Source organism: Paroedura picta, chromosome 1, assembly GCF_049243985.1.
Source record: "Paroedura picta isolate Pp20150507F chromosome 1, Ppicta_v3.0, whole genome shotgun sequence".
NCBI classification, from domain to species: domain Eukaryota; kingdom Metazoa; phylum Chordata; class Lepidosauria; order Squamata; family Gekkonidae; genus Paroedura; species Paroedura picta.
This window is the reverse complement of record NC_135369.1, coordinates 41,369,947-41,386,178: the sequence shown is the minus strand read 5'-3', so window position 1 is coordinate 41,386,178 and position 16,232 is coordinate 41,369,947. Positions and strand designations below refer to the sequence as shown.

Genomic DNA, 16,232 nt, shown 5'->3' with positions numbered 1-16,232 from the left:
TTACAGGCTCCGTCCAAGGGGCGGCTGGTACTGAGGGGAAGGCTGGGAGGATGGCCGAGCCTCAGAGCGACTTGTGGGAGGAGAGAAAGAGGGGTGGGGTGGCTGGAGGAGGCCGCAAAGGGGAGGGCGGGGGGGGGGGGGAGAAGCGAAGATATAAATGGCCGAGCGGAGGGAGACTTAAGTGCCAGAAAGGTTTAGCGCGGGGGGAGGGGAGGAGTGAGGAGGCGACTCCAGTTTTCTCAGCGGGTGGGGGAGGACCAGCGTTGCAGGTTTCTCAGCTGAGTCCATTCGGGATGGCCGCCCCGAAGGGATTCAGGAGTTGCGGCTTTGTCTCAACGAAAGCTGTGGAAGCGTCCTGAAACTGGGGTAGAAGACTGAACATGATTTCTGTGTTAAGGATGTTGTTTTTTGTTGTTGTTGTGAGAAATGCTAGGGACGGGACTGTAGGACGGGAGCAATATCATAATATTAAGCATGATGATGATGATTCGGGTGATCTCATGGGGAGAAGCAATTAATCCGTTCCTGAGGCGACTTGTGAAAGAGCGAAGCGGTTCCAACAGCTTGTGCCGTCCTTCTGGGGAGAACCGGCGCTTTCCTCTCGCGCCTGCGGTGGCATCTGGGAGCTGACTGGAGCCTCGGGTTTATATGGGCATCAACCAGCTGTGGGAAACAGCTGCCCAAGTTGAAGCCGTGGTGGGGGAAGGCTGCGGCCCTTCAGCGAATGTAGAGGCCAGGGTAGGTGTGAGGGAAGGACTGTGAAAAGGCGTGAATAAAATGGGTATGTTCCTGTGCCTTTGTATAGGGTTGTGGGATCGCTTCTGGGGTTTCTTGCCCAGTGTGTGGAGTGATTGGTTACAGCTTTCTCGGGGGGTTGGGGGGACTAGGGTTGTTTGTGTTACTCTTTGTGGCTTCTGTAAAAATGTTGCAGATTGCTATTTTCAGTCCATTTAACCAGAAAATACTATTAGGATAAATTAATTATCCTGGTTATATTTTAAGGGTAATGTTCAGTGAAAATTGCTTCTAGGAGCTTTTTGCTATGAGTATACTGTAACATGTACAGTAGTAAACAATAGCCCCAAAGTGTAAATACTTGCCACTTGCATTTTTCTCTCTTTAAAAAAAGTACTTTAGCAGAAAAGAAACCCCTTATGAACTACACATTTCGCCATGGGGGGCAGTTAACCCATGGGGTACTAAAAATAAATATTTGGGGTTTTTTTTGGGGGGGGGGTTGTCCCATGAGTGATCCTGATAACTGTTGTGGTGTTCTGGAGAGATACAGCTCTTTGACAACCAGAAGCAAACAAAAAATCTGATTTTTTTTACCTCCGTATACATTAGGGGATTTGATTTGAGATTGAGAATATTTCCCAAATGCAGTATGTATAAATTCTTTTTTAGAGAATGGTTTGATAGTTTTGAAAAATAAACTTGAAAGTATCAACATGATGTTTTCTCACAAGTGGGGCTGTTACTTACTGATGTCTGTATCAGCTAAAATATTGCTTTTCTTATTAGATTTAAATAGATGTTTGCAAATTACAGAAAAAGTATTTCAAATAAGATTAATGAAAACTTGGACACCAGCAGTGCACACTTCCAGTGAAGTCAGTACTCCTGGGAAGTTGGAATCTTGTTTAAGACCCATTATGCATGGGGGGGATAGCGCGCATTCAGGGTGAAATGGTGGCAACTAAAATCACCGATAACGCATGGAGCCGGCTGCAACTGGCCGCAGATTCAGTGCATGCTAGCAAAACGTGGAAGAAAGCGCAGCGTCCGGGTGACCGGGGCGCAACCAGAAGTGGCACCGGGGTCGCCACGTGCATAATCGGTTACTCTGGGTTTTGTTGCCGTTGCGTCCTATCCCGTGCATAAGCAGTTTGCTTCGCGTCTTCCCCCTCCACGTTTTCCATGTGACCCGAAATCGCCGTTTTGGCGGCCGTGCATAATGGGCCTAAGAGAGCACCTTAAATCGATTTTAATTGAGTCACAGGACTCTTCTCAGTAAACACATAGAGGATCAGGCTGCAGGTGGTAGACTTATACCATATGTTCCAAACCCAGGGTAGTATATATGGGGTTTCTCAGACTTACGCTGTTTCTGACCTGTCCACAATCACTTGCTAAGATTCATGTATGAAGCTGGAATGTAAAAATGCATTTTTATAGTGCAGTCAGTGTTTTTCCCACCATTTCATAGTGGTTTTTGTGCGGTGCCAGTAGCATAATATTCACATTGAAGGGGAAATGTTCCTATTCATACCTTTTGCAAAAAAAAAGAGATTATCAGCTTTCATATTTCTGCAATCCTTATCCTCATGCACTACTTATTGGATGTCCTGTCCAGTTGATTGCAGTGATATACATTGCATCTCTGTTTTTACATGCCATTAAACATTTTTGAATTTGGAAATATAAAACAAAAAGGGATGAAGGCCTGTTAAATCTCAGGGCATTACTAGGGGAAGAAAAGAGTTTTGTATTTTGTTTTTTATCAGTGCAATTGAGCAGTTCCATATTAAAAGAAGTACAGTAGAAATGTTTGACCAGTGAACTTTTAAAATAATAGAATCATAGAAAAATAAGGGTGATTGTATTATCAATTATTATTGATTATCAGTTATTACTGATGATGATGCTGACACTGCACAGAATTCACAAGTGCTTTGGACACACTAGTTGAGAGTATTGGGACAGTTTTCATGGTAGTTAGTATTGCACCATTATGATATGTTCCACTACTGAAATGGTATCTTGAGGAAAGCGGTCTAGATCCCCTACAAGAGAATAACAATGCATGTATCCGCCGACCTACAGGACAAGGTTAGAGAAGCCCTTGGCCTCCCTTAGTTTGTGAGTCTGTTGTTCCATCTTAACGGCATATAAACAAGTTACAATGACTATATCAACCTATTTGCCATCACGGGTGAAGGAAGTTTCTACATTCTACGTTTTTGTACTCTTGAGTATAAGACAGGAGGAACAAACTAGAATGACCATTGCACTCTGGCAGCTGTTGAAAAAAGATACCTTAGTCAGGTGAAAGCAGTAGCAGTGCATAAAACAGAAATAATAAGGATCCTCTTCACCTCATGATACTGGTGTGAAGGACTTCCAAGCACATTGAACCACAAAGAAGTACATTAATCCCACACAGTTTAAAAAGAAATGATGTTTCAGAATACTGTCTTTTGACATTCTTTCTCAGTTTTTCATCATTTAATGTATAGAACTCCATAAATGTGTGTGGTACTTGCCCCTGACTTGAAGAATTTACTGTTTGGTGTAGTGGTTAGGAGCACTGACATCTAATCTGGCAAGCTGGATTTGATACCCCACTCCTCCACATGCAGCCAGCTGGGTAACCTAAGGATCACCAAGGCACTGATAAACCTGTTCTGACTGAGCAGTAAGATCAGGGCTCTCACCTACCTCACAGAGTGTCTGTTGTGGGGGGAGGAAAAGGAAGGCGATTGAAAGCTGCTGTGAGACTCCTGGTAAAGTGGCATAATAAGAACCAATTTTTCTTTATCTTCTTTGAAATTCGATGTAGATAGCAAAGAAAAGGCAAAAAGAGATAGAGGGGAAGAATATGCAAGTCCAAAAAGGTGAGTTGTGAGGAAGTAAAAGAAATGACATCATGCAGGTATTATGCGACACAGTTCCAGGCATGTGGGGCAGTAAGGAAGAAAGGTCAAGTTGTTTGAGGAAGCAGGAGTCCTTTGGAAACTTTGAGTGATAGGAGTGGTAGAGCTGAAGGTATGGTGATATGATAGTGGACTGGTAATGAGGACTGAGCTATGGAGGATTTTGAATAAAAGGTTTCTTTGGGACAGCTCATTATAAGGCTTTAAGGATACACAACATATGGAAATCATAAGTACAGTACAATAAATTTCAGGACAAAGAATGGAGCATAAATAAATGTTGGTTTGGTAGCCAATCAATCAATTATTTAAGATTTACCCAGTTAAAATGGCATAATGCTGACATGATGCTTTGTCTCCCAGAATATTGATCACTGGAGTCACCTCTTTGTTTCCTGAGAAATTACTCTAAAAATGGATCCAAATATAGGATCCTTTTTCTCACACCCTCTCTAATATAGCCAATGCTAGTTGTGAGCAAGAATACAAGATCTGATCATTGGCAGTGTGTGTGCACACGCACTTGTGCAAAATCAGCAGCAACTTCACACTTTACACAAGGCTGCACCTTGGATGGTGGAGGAGTCTTCTGACAGAAGCACAGGAGAACTTTTCTAGTCTTGTGCTACTAAATTGGCAAAAATATATATATTTTGCCAATGCCCTAGTACAGCTCTAAAGTAATGCTTCTTTCCTGCTCTTCTCCCTCCCATCTCCCTCCCTGTCTCTCATGTCAATTTCATTCTCTGCTGATTATCCCCTCATCCTTTGTTTTGTTTGCACTGAAATTATTTTAATTTTTTGCACAGGAGATGCTGCTGTTTGCCTCTTCTCCAATTAAGGCTATACGTGGCCTGGGTCCTACCTATCTGAGGGACTGCTTATCTCCTTATGCCCCTCACCAGGGCCCTTCGCTCTGCGGATATGAATCTGCTGGTTATCCCGGGGTCCTGGAAGGTATGCCTGGCCATGACCAGGAACAGGGTTTTTTCAGTCCTGGCCCCAACCTGGTGAAATGAGCTTGTGGAAGAGGTGAGGCCCTGGCGGAGCTATCTGGGTTCCACAGGGCCTGTAAGATGGAGCTCTTCTGCCAGGTGCATCATTATTATTATTATTATTATTATTATTATTATTATTATTATTATTATTATGCGATTTATTACCCGCCACTCCCTTGTGGCTCGTAGCGGGTTACAGCATTCTAAAACCCCATAAATCCATTAAAAATCATTAACGACACTACAATCCCATAGTTAGCCGGCTAACATGGCAAGATCGGCTAGTCAACTTCTCCCTCCCCCTTCTAGCAGGTGGAGCGGGGATACCGATGGTCCCATCCCCAATCCTAATCCCAGGTCCCGGGGGGGGGGGGCGTAGATGTTAGCCTTGGCCTCAACCATAAACCTGGTGGAAGAGCTCCGTCTTGCAGGCCCTGCGGAACGATGGAAGATCTCGCAGGGCCCGCAGCTCTGGAGCTCATTCCACCAGGCAGGGGCCAGGACCGAAAAGGCCCTGGCCCTGGTCGAGGCATGGTAGAGGTAGTAAGATCAGGTCCCTCCCTTTGTAGCACGTAGCCCCCTAGGCCAAACATTGCCTGCGAACATCTATCAGGGCAATGGTGACTGTTACTTGGGAGGGGTGACGGATGCCATGGGGGATGTTAGATTGTTTGATTGTTGCCACCAATATTGGATTATGCTGACGTTTTTTTGTCTTTTATGTAAATAAATAAATATGTTGAAAGAGCCCTGAGATACCCCGCTACTCACCTACCTCCAGTCTGATGAAACACCATTGACAACAACTCTTTGAGTGCGGTTCTCTAACCAATTCCCTATCCACCTATCTGAAAATCCAGATTTCAGTCCTTCAATTTATTCATCAGAATGTCATGGGGAACCTTATCAAAAGCTTTACTAAAATCCGAGTAAACGACATCAACCGAATTTCCACAATCCAGCAAACCTGTTACTTGGTCAAAAAAGGAAACCAGGTTGGTCTGACAGGACCTGTTGGAGACAAATCCATGCTGACTTGCGTGGATCACCAAATTGTCCTCCAGATGTTTGCAGATTGCTCCCTTTAATATCTGCTCCATTACCTTCCCCACAACAGAGGTCAGACTCACTGGTCTGTAGTTTCCCGGGTCATTCTTCCTCCCATTTTTGAAGATCGGAATAACATTTGGTCTCTTCCAGTCCTCCGGGACATCTCCAGTCCTTAAAGAGGTCCCAAAGATGATGGATAAGGGTTGTGCATGTTCTCAGGAAAGTTCTTTGAGCACTCTCGGGTGCATTTCATCTGGCCCAGGGGATTTGAACTCATCCAGTGCAGCTAAATGCCTCTCCACAACCTCTCTGTCCATGTCAACCTGCCACCCAGACACTATCTCTTGGCTATTGCCATCTCTAGATGTGCCTTAAACCAGTGGTCCCCAACCTTTCTGAGGATGGGGACCAGCAGGGCATCGGGCCGCGCCCGCGCGGACCATGCCCGCACCCGCGCATCGGGCCGTGCCCGTGCATCGGGCTGTGCCCGCAGGCCGCTCCCACGCGGGCCACACCTGCGCATCGGGCCGCGCATGCGCGTTACGCGGCCCGGCCCTGATTCTTTCTCCCCGCCCTCCCGCAGTAAGAAGCTTCCCGGGCCACAAGCTTGCGGCCTGGAAAGCTTTTTACTGCGGGAGGGGGGCGGGGAGAGGGAGCCGCGGCCCGGCGCCATGGCCTTCGCAGCCCGGCACCGGGCCGCGGCCCGCAGGTTGGGGACCACTGCCTTAAACCCTTTGACCTGAGGGTGAAAAACAGATGTAAAATAAGCACTGAGCCTTTCTGCTTTCTCTGCATCCTCCGTTAAGAGTTTGTCCATCCGCACCCAACAGTGGGCCTATTGCCTCCTTTACTTTACGTTTGTTCCTCACATAACTGAAAAATCTTTTCTTGTTACAGTGGGCTTCCATGGCCAGTCTTAGCTCACTCTCAGCTTTGGCCTTTCTGATGATTGATCTACAGTGCCTAGTAACCTGTAGGTACTCTTCTTCAGAGCTTTGTCCATCCCTCCATTTCCTGAACATTTCCCTTTTCTTTCTTAGTTCCTCTTGTAGTTCTCTGTTCATCCAAATAGGCAGAGTTTGTTTCCCAGCATACATCTGGGAAATTGAGGTCACCCATGATGACAAGGTCCTGCCGCTTGGATATTTTCCCAAGCTGCTCACAAAGTGCAGCATCCACATCCTCTCGTTGGTCAGGTGGTCGGTAGCAGACACCAACCACCACACTGTTTGTTTTCCCCTTGCTTATTTTCACCCAGATGCTTTCCACTGTAGATATACTCTCCTTCACTAGAATTTCCTGACAGGTAAGGCCTTTCCTCACGTATAGTGCCACTCCTCCACCTCTTCGATCTATTCTCTCAGTTTACATTCCAATCCCAAAGAAGGGCAATGCCAAAGAATGTTCAAGCTACCGCACCATTGCACTCATTTCTCATGTTAGCAAAGTTATACTCAAAATCCTACAAGCTAGGCTCCAGAGAACAAGCTAGGACCGAGAACTTCCAGAAGTACAAGCAGGATTTCGAAGAGGAAAGGAACTAGACATCAAATTGCCAACATACGCTGGATCATGGAAAAAGCTAGGGAGTTCCAGAAAAACATGTACTTCTGCTTCATTGACTATGCTAAAGCCTTTGATTGTGTGGAACACAACAAATTGTGGCAAGTTCTTAAAGAGATGGGAATACCAGAGCATCATATCTGTCTCTTCAGAAACCTATATGCAGGTCAAGAAGCAACAGTGAGAACCGGGCATGGAATCACTGATTGGTTCAAAATTGAGAAAGAAGTTCGGCAAGGCTGTATACTGTCGCCTTGCCTATTTAACTTGTATGCGGAGCACATCATGAGAAAGGCGGGGTTAGATGAGTCACAAATTGGGATCAAGATTGCAGGGAGAAATATCAACAATCTCAGATATGTAGATGATACCACTCTAATGGCACAAAGCGAAGAGGAACTAAAGAACCTCTTGATGCGGGTGAAGGAGGAGAGTGCAAAAGTTGGCTTGAAACTCAACATCAAGAAAAAAAAGATCATGGCATCCGGCCCTCTCAATTCCTGGCAAATAGATGGGGAAGAAATGGAGGTAGTGACAGATTTTATTTTCCTGAGCTCCAAGATCACTGCAGATGGGGACTGCAGCAAAGAAATTAAAAGGCACTCCTTGGGAGGAAAGCTATAGCAAATCTAGACAGCATCCTAAAAAGCAGAGACATCACCCTGCCAACAAAAGTGCATCTAGTCAAGGCTATGGTCTTCCCAGTTGCAATGTATGGCTGCGAAAGTTGGACCATAAGGAAGGCTGAGCGTCAAAGAATTGATGCTTTTGAACTCTGGTGATGGAGAAGACTCTTGCAAGTCCCTTGGACTGCAAGGCGAACAAACCGGTCAGTCCTAGAGGAGATCAGCCCTGACTGCTCCTTAGAAGGCCAGATCCTGAAGATGAAACTCAAATACTTTGGCCATCTCATGAGAAGGAAGGATTCCCTGGAGAAGAGCCTAATGCTGGCAGTGATTGAGGGCAAAAGAAGAAGGGGATGACAGAGATTGAGGTGACTGGATGGAGTTACTGAAGCAGTTGGTGCAAATTTAAATGGACTCTGTGGAATGGTAGAATACAGGAAGGCCTGGACGATCATTGTCCATGGGGTCCAATGGGTCAGACATGACTTTGCACCTAACAACAACAAAGGAAAAAAGTAATCATGGGACCTACTATACCAATGAAGGGAAGAAAAACCTTAATGTAGGTGGGTTGGCGACTTTCAATAGGCAGCAAAAACGTGGGAAGGAAATCCAAGGGAATCTGTACTTTTTGTTTGGAAGTGGAAAAAGTGTGATGCGGCAGTAAAGAAAGCTAATGCAGTCTGGGCTGTATCAACAGGCATCACATGTCATAGTCCCGCTGTATACCACATTAGTAGACCTCACCTAGAGTACTGTGTGCAGTTCTGGAGGCCTCACTTCAAAAGGGATGTGAACAAAATTGAGAGGGTTCAGAGAAGAGTGACAAGAATGATCCAAGGTCTGGGGACCAGGCCCTATGAGGAAAGGTAGAGGGACTTGGGAATGTTCAGTCTAGAGAAGAGGAGGTTGAGAGAAGACATGATTACTGTCTTTAAGTACGTGAAAGGTTGTCATTTAGAGGAGGGCAGGGAAATGTTCCTGTTGGTAACAGGAAGGGAGCTAAAGTAATGCGTTCAAACTATATATAGAACAAATTGCCCTGAGCCCCCGTGGAGGGTGGTATATTAATTAATTAATATTGGCTAGATATCGGGGGGGGGATTCAAAATCAGAGTAGTTCAGCCGTGGAAAAGGCTGCCTTAGGAGGTGGTGAGCTCCCCCTCACTGTCAGTCTTCAAGCTATGGCTGGACAGATACTTATCCTGGAACGCCTGTATAGCCCCTTCCAACTCTATGATTCTCAGAGGAAAATAAGCATAAAAGCAATCTCTGGAAACCCAGGGTGGCAATGACCAAAAAGTGAACTGAGCACTGAAGGGAAAAAAAATCAATGCAGCACAAAGAAAATCTGACAGACGTGCAAGGGAAAACACCTGTGCATATTAGGCCACCTTGAAACCTAGGATTTCCTGAAACCTAGGGGTTGATTCTGTGTGCATAACTTGCATAGGAGCTATAGGACTGAGGCCTTTTAACTCTGTATGTTTATTTTATAATATTTTTGCACCAAAGAATAGGCATGCTATCTGTAGACACAAAAAAAAATCACAGTTTTGAGAACAGCAACACCAAGCATCTGTGATATCTTCTATATAGAAAAATTGCCCAATATAATCTTACAGAAACCTCTGGGAGAGCATGATACCAATTGAATTCATCTACCAAAAATGTCAACAATGCATGAATGTACAGCCTCGTGCTATATAACTAAAAATGAAACCATTTCAAGATGAATAATCCTTGGATTGTAATTATCCAAAACAAAACTATCTTTAGGTAGATTTTTTCTCAAAAAACATTCTGTTGAAAAACCTGATCTGAACTTTCAAAAATAATCTATATGTTAAAAATCTGATTTTTAATTTTTAAAACATTTTTTATCTACTCTGGTAGAAATTAAGATCAGCAGAATGAATAAAAGTTTTAAACTATAGATATCAAATTTATATGGCTATGTTGAGACTTCTGAACCCTTGATCATGCTAGATTATCCTCTATTGCTGCTGTGCTTGTTTGAAAGTCTTACAAAAGTAAAGAATTTCCTTTGTACATATCGTAGCTAATAGGAACCTTAAAGGAATTGGAATCAATGCATTTATTTATTTATTTATTTATTTATGACCTTTAGATTAGATAAGCAAACTGACTGTGCTGTAAGGAATGTGTGGTGTTATATACTGGTTTGACCAGCTTCGTTCAATCTTTTGATCATGAAGGATCCCCTTAAATAATTTTTAGACTTCAAGGAGCCCTGGAAATGATATCAGCTGGCCATGCCTCTTGCCACACCCCCAGAAGTGACATCACTACCCGTACCTTTAACCCTCCTTTTGCTTCTTTCCCCCACTTTTACTACTACTATGGCGGCTCTACCTCATGTAGACTGAAAAGATGTGTAGGAGCTGAGAAGACAGCCCAGACTCCCTTCCCCATACCACACCTCCTCAGAGCTACTGCAGGGTCCATGGACCTCTGGTTGGGAATCCCTGGGTTTGACTATTGGCCTGGATTCAGATTGTTCAGATCCTTACTCTGCCATGGGAAGTTGCTGGGATGAACTTGGGCTAGTCACTCTCTCAGCCTAACCTACCTCAGTGGGTAAGGTTGTTGTTGTTTGATAAAATGGAGGAGAGAACAATGTTAAAAACTGCTTTGGGTTTGCATTGGATAGAAAAGCAGGGTATAAATGTTTATTTAGCTATCTGCACTATTTTGTTCACAGGTCAAACCAGGCCAAGCTCAGCCTGCCCTCTTGGTTCACCTATGGCAGTACAGTGTATCATGGAAAGAGTTGCCTTCTTTCTGTCAGCCTGGCAAGAACCCTTCTTCCCCTCCCTCATTGCCCTGACATGGCCTGTCAAAGTGACAGGCTGTGAATTACGTGTCAGTTTCTGGTGCATTGAGAAAACATATATTGCTGGATTGTTTGTTCCTTCAAAAAACAATCTATAGAAGTGTGCATGCACACAAAATTTTATACCCTGAATAAAATGTTGGTCTTGTAGGTGCCCCTGGATTCAAACTTTGATATACAAGTTAGTGTGTGCCTGATGATATAAACCAAAATCAGGGAAACCAAATGTTCCTTAATGAACAGAAATGTTATCTTCTGTAATGAAATTGGAGGAAGAGGAATCCCACATAAATATACATTTTATGAATATATCAACATTGATGGAATGGGAGCTAATATAAATCCTCTCCTATTTTTAAGTATTGATTTAATTTTAATGTTTCAATTATGAACTGACTTTTATTATTTGTGTTCCTAGCCATATTAGGGACCTGTAGGCCAAAAAGCATTTCATAAAAAAATTAAAATCATTGTTGAACGTTCAGTAGCTTGCAACAAAGCAAGAACATGTCTTTATGTATCTTGATGAGACTTGGATGTCATTATCGTATTGTTTATAAGTTTTATGTAAACCGCCCTGAACCTCCAGGGAGGGCGGTATATAAATATAATAAATAAAATAAAATAAATAAAATGAACCTGGAGATAAATAGGTCAATATAAATTATGCTACTGGTACTGTGTTTATAGGCAACAGAGAGGAGACTAGAGATGCAAAGTATGGTTTAATTTTATCCAAGAAAGGAAGCCTTAAAGCTCAGTGACAACGTTTCATAACATTTGCATCCACACCTGTTTGTAGTTTAAAGCAACTATTAATAGTTCTAATAATTTTAGTTTCTATTTTATTATTTTTTCTTGGGTGCCCGTTTATAAAACAAATACAAGACAATCAGTGCAAAAGCATGAATAACATCACTACCATGTTGCTCCCTGTAAACAACAGTTCTTTATCTGTCATCAAATAAACATACGTGGGGTTTGGCAAATCTCACTGAGCTCAGTTGAATAGACTTACAAGTAAATAAAGGACTGGGCTGCAAATTACTCAAAATATCTATCAATTAGAAACTAGAATTAAAATAAAAGCACTCACATACAGTTTTTTGCCTGTTGCATGTAAAAGTACAATGGATCAGATCCTGCAGTCATTTTTTACCAGTGCAAGGACACTTCTGGTGCTGTAAGGGGAGCAGTTTCTATTCATTTCTGCCATACATCGAATCCTGGGATAATATTTCAGGGAGTGTTGGGGGAGGGGGGCTAATTATCTAATTCAGAACTGGGCCATATAGTACATATGTGTATAAAAATACAATACCAGTTAGCTATAACAAAATAATGCCTACTGAGCTCTCACAAGATTACCTTCTGAGATATCAATGATCATTTTGGAATTTGCTAGGCAACCACATCAGTACTACCCAGCCTTCCAAGTTTGGTTTCTGCAAGGACTAGGAAGCCAATACAGCTCTGGCAAAAATCCCACCTGTGTCACTGCTAGGCCCATGAGCAACTGTCTTGACTCATTTCTCAATTTATATGGTCCTGGCAGCAGCATCTGCCAGAAGAAATGTATTCTTTAATAAAAGTGTGCCGCTGAGATCTCATGCAACTATGTTGTGAGATCTTGGTGGCCGTTTTGTGGGTTGCTGCGATCGGGAATCATGATTCCTAAAGATTCCAAGCCTCAGTGTCAGCCCAAGATAGGTGGAAGGAAATCAGCTTTTAACAAAGGTAAAAGGAGGAATGGAAAGTAAACTGGAGGGAAGAAGTAAAAATGTTAAATCTGAAGATGAACAGAAAAAGGTGAGTGAGAGTGGCAAATGCTGTGAGGATCAGAAAAGGGTAGATCATGCATGGGAGGAAAGAAAATAAGTTTCAGGCACTTCCAAGAGAAGGCATAGAGAAAGAGGTAGAAAGGGAAAGAGGGAAATGCGATCCTCCATAAGTCCTTGAGAGTCCTCCATTTCAAAAAATATATTCCACATGTGGAGCTTATCTGGCTCCCAGAATGGCTCAAATAATCCAAATTAATACAATTTCCTGTTTCAGGTGTTTCTTGGAAAAGTAATTTTCAGCTGAATTGGGCATGATGGAAGAGTGGCCTCTTCCCACAATGATCAATGGCATTGAAAGCTAAAGAAAGGGAGTTTCCATCAAGTACAATGGAAGAATGGCTGTGCTCCTTCCAGTGCTTTTATTGACATGGACATGATGGTCTTAAGAAAAGTTGAATAAATTAGGAAATTCTGCATTCCTTTGTAAATCTTGCTAACAGGGCAGATAGAGTCTGAAGCAGGTTATTGGCTCTTGATCTTTTGCACAATAACAGTTCATGGAAAAGATGAGAATTCTTCAGGCTCCCTTTTCAAGATTCAAGAATTATGACAGACTGAATTGTATTTCTAGTTTTTATGTAGGTAAGAAAATGTTATATTCCAGCATCCGTCAGAAGCCACCAATATGGCTCTGCTGATTATTGAGAAGAAAAGCAACATTGCCCCTGAAGACAAGGTTGCTGCCCTGACAGCTGTTCAAGAAACCTAACCAAGATTAACAGCAAATGCTAATTACCCTTGTGGTGGAACTCTCTGCCCTTACATAAATTCAGCTTTCCATTTTCATCAAAAGGCAGAACTGTCATCCTCTCCCAACACTATTTCAACGGCAGAGAACATCCCCTTAGTACTTCTGACTCACACTAAATTTCATGCAGTGACTTAACAGTGCAGTCCTATGCACAGTGACTCTAATTTGAAATCAATTTTTTCAAGAGACTGTGGTTGTTTTTGCTGTCAAGTTACCACTGACTTATGACAACCTCACAGGGCTATATAATGACCCTTCTATGCCATCCAAATTCTAGCCAGGTCTGCTTAGCTTCTGAGATCTGATGAGATCAGGCTAGCCTAGGTTATTCCAGTCTTATGCCAAAGCAATTTTCCTTAGAATTGTATCAGAAATAAAAGATGCTGTATGGTGCTGGGTTGAATTGTTCATTGATGCTGAGATGCTATTGTTATTTTGTCTGTAGGTAATTCCCAGTAGCAGAAATAGTTGATGACAAGACCATCCACCTGCAAAAACTGCCTAGCTAAAAAGCTGCAACTATGGTATCTACAAACTTATCCTTGCATACATGCACTTTACATATTGGAAGGAGGAGTGGTGCATGCTGGGAGAATTCTGTAATGTTTTGTCAGAACAATCTCAGTCAGTGAAACCCTCTGCTTCTATGTACTTGTGTGTTTGAGACAGATTAGTGTCTCAGTACATTACTATAACAGAAAGAAGTGTTATGAGCAAAGTTTACTTCAGTAAGAACATATAAGATTGAATCTATTTGTTGTTAGTTTTATCAACTGAGAAAAGTCTGTTAGCTGTACAAGAAATGTTCTTTGTGTTTGTTAACTGAATATAAGTAAACATGTTTAACAGGTACTCAAAGAAAACTGAAAGATTATTTCAATAAAAAAATGTCTGCCCAGGTGAAAAACAAGCTGATCTTAACCAATGCAGCAACATTGCTTCAAAACAAAATTTCACTACTTAATCTGCCTGGGATTCTGTAAAGTCTGAAGGATATCACATAGATTTATTATCATATTCAACAAGGATATGGGTATAAATCATGAACTCTGCCCAAAATTCAGTTTTTACAACATATGGAAATAGCCCCCTTCTAAGACCTTTCCTGAGTCAACCTATATAGGACATTCCAAAGATTCCTCAGCTTCAATGTGGCCCTCCAAGAAGCAGGGCCATGAAGGATACATAAAGCCAAGACAAGGAGTTATGGGAGATGGTGTAGAACCAAGCACTAAATTTAAAAGTTATGCCCAAAAAGTTGATTAGTTCAGATGTGAAATCACTCACCTCCTTGTTCCACACCCCAAACACAGGTCTACAGATCTGGCTATGTCTAGAACCGCAGCACATTAGGGAGGATGCTTTTTCAACTTAGAGAATTTTTGTTCTGTTGAATAATCAATGCCTGCTCTTCACATAGTTGCTAGTCATGTGATCTTTCATAAGCCCCACCTTGAGCATGGTAAAGATGCTTGAGAAGTTCATTCCATGTTATCTGTGTAGTTTAAGACAATCTTGCATACAGGCCCATAGCCAGAGATTTGTGGAAAGGAAAAAGGGTGCCTTGGGTATCAACAGTAAATCAATGTGAGAAACTGAAAGTTTGGGTGTTACCTGATTTATCAAAGTTTTCAGAGCAAATGCCAAAAGCTTACCATTCTTCCAAGGGCTTTTGCACTTATTTGCCAAAATGCTGGAAGGTGAAAACAATGTTTAATTACAGTGAGCATTTGTGGTTAGCAAATTTTTCCTTTTATCTCCATGAGGCAATGATTCTCTACCCGGGTTATGTAACACCCAGGTGTACCACCAATAATTTCAAAGGATGTCACAATTTTCTTCAAAAACCTGATGAAAGAAAATTACTTCGTTTTAATTTTTCAAATAAATATATTTCATATATTTATAAATATATAAATGAATATATATCATAGAATCATAGAGTTGGAAGGGGCCATACAGAACATCTAGTCCAACCCCCTGCTCAATGCAGGATTAGCCCTAAGCATCCTAAAGCATCCAAGAAAAGTGTGTATCCAACCTTTGCTTGAAGACTGCCAGTGAAGGGGAGCTCACCACCTCCCCAGGCAGCCTATTCCACTGCTGAACTACGCTGACTGTGAAAATTTTTTTCCTGATATCTAGCCTATATCGTTGTATTTGAAGTTTAAACCCATTACTGCGTGTCCTCTCCTCTGCAGCCAACAGAAACAGCATCCTGCCCTCCTCCAAGTGACAACCTTTCAAATACTTAAAGAGGGATATCATGTCCCCTCTCAACCTCCTTTTCTCCGGGCTGAACATTCCCAAGTCCCTCAACCTATCTTCATAGGGCTTGGTCCCTTGGCCCCAGATAATCTTCGTCGCTCTCCTCTGTACCCTTTCAATTTTATCTACGTCCTTCTTGAAGTGAGATAGATTTCAAGAAGATAGAGACAGAGTTCAACAAGATCTGAACACAATGGAAAAATGGGCAAACAAGAACAAGATGCAATTTAATAAAGATAAGTGTAAAGTTCTGCATCTGGGTCAGAAAAATGAAAAGCATGCCTACTGGATTGGGGATACGCTTCTAGGTAACACTGTGTGAACGAGACCTTGGGGTACTAAACATGAGCAGGCAGCGTGATGCAGCGGTAAAAAAGGCAAATGCCATTTTGGGCTGTATCAACGGGCATCACATCAAAATCATAAGATGTCATAGTCCCATTGTATACGGCACTGGTCAGACCACACCTGGAGTACTTTGTACAGTTCTGGAGGCCTCACTTCAAGAAGGATGTAGATAAAATTGAAAGGGTACAGAGGAGAGCAGTGAGGATGATCTGGGGCCAAGGGAACAAGCCCTATGAAGATAGGTTGAGGGACTTGGGAATGTTCAACGTGGAGA

At 42.5% G+C, this 16,232-nt stretch overlaps 1 long non-coding RNA gene across 1 annotated transcript; it reads left to right on the top strand.

Moving 5' to 3' along the window:
- The first annotated feature begins 201 nt into the window (after window positions 1-201).
- Window positions 202-15,041, top strand: LOC143836191 (uncharacterized). The gene is made up of 2 exons (XR_013230541.1): window positions 202-4,750; window positions 13,788-15,041. It is a non-coding gene; the product is annotated as an uncharacterized LOC143836191 (long non-coding RNA).
- The last annotated feature ends 1,191 nt before the right edge of the window (window positions 15,042-16,232 follow it).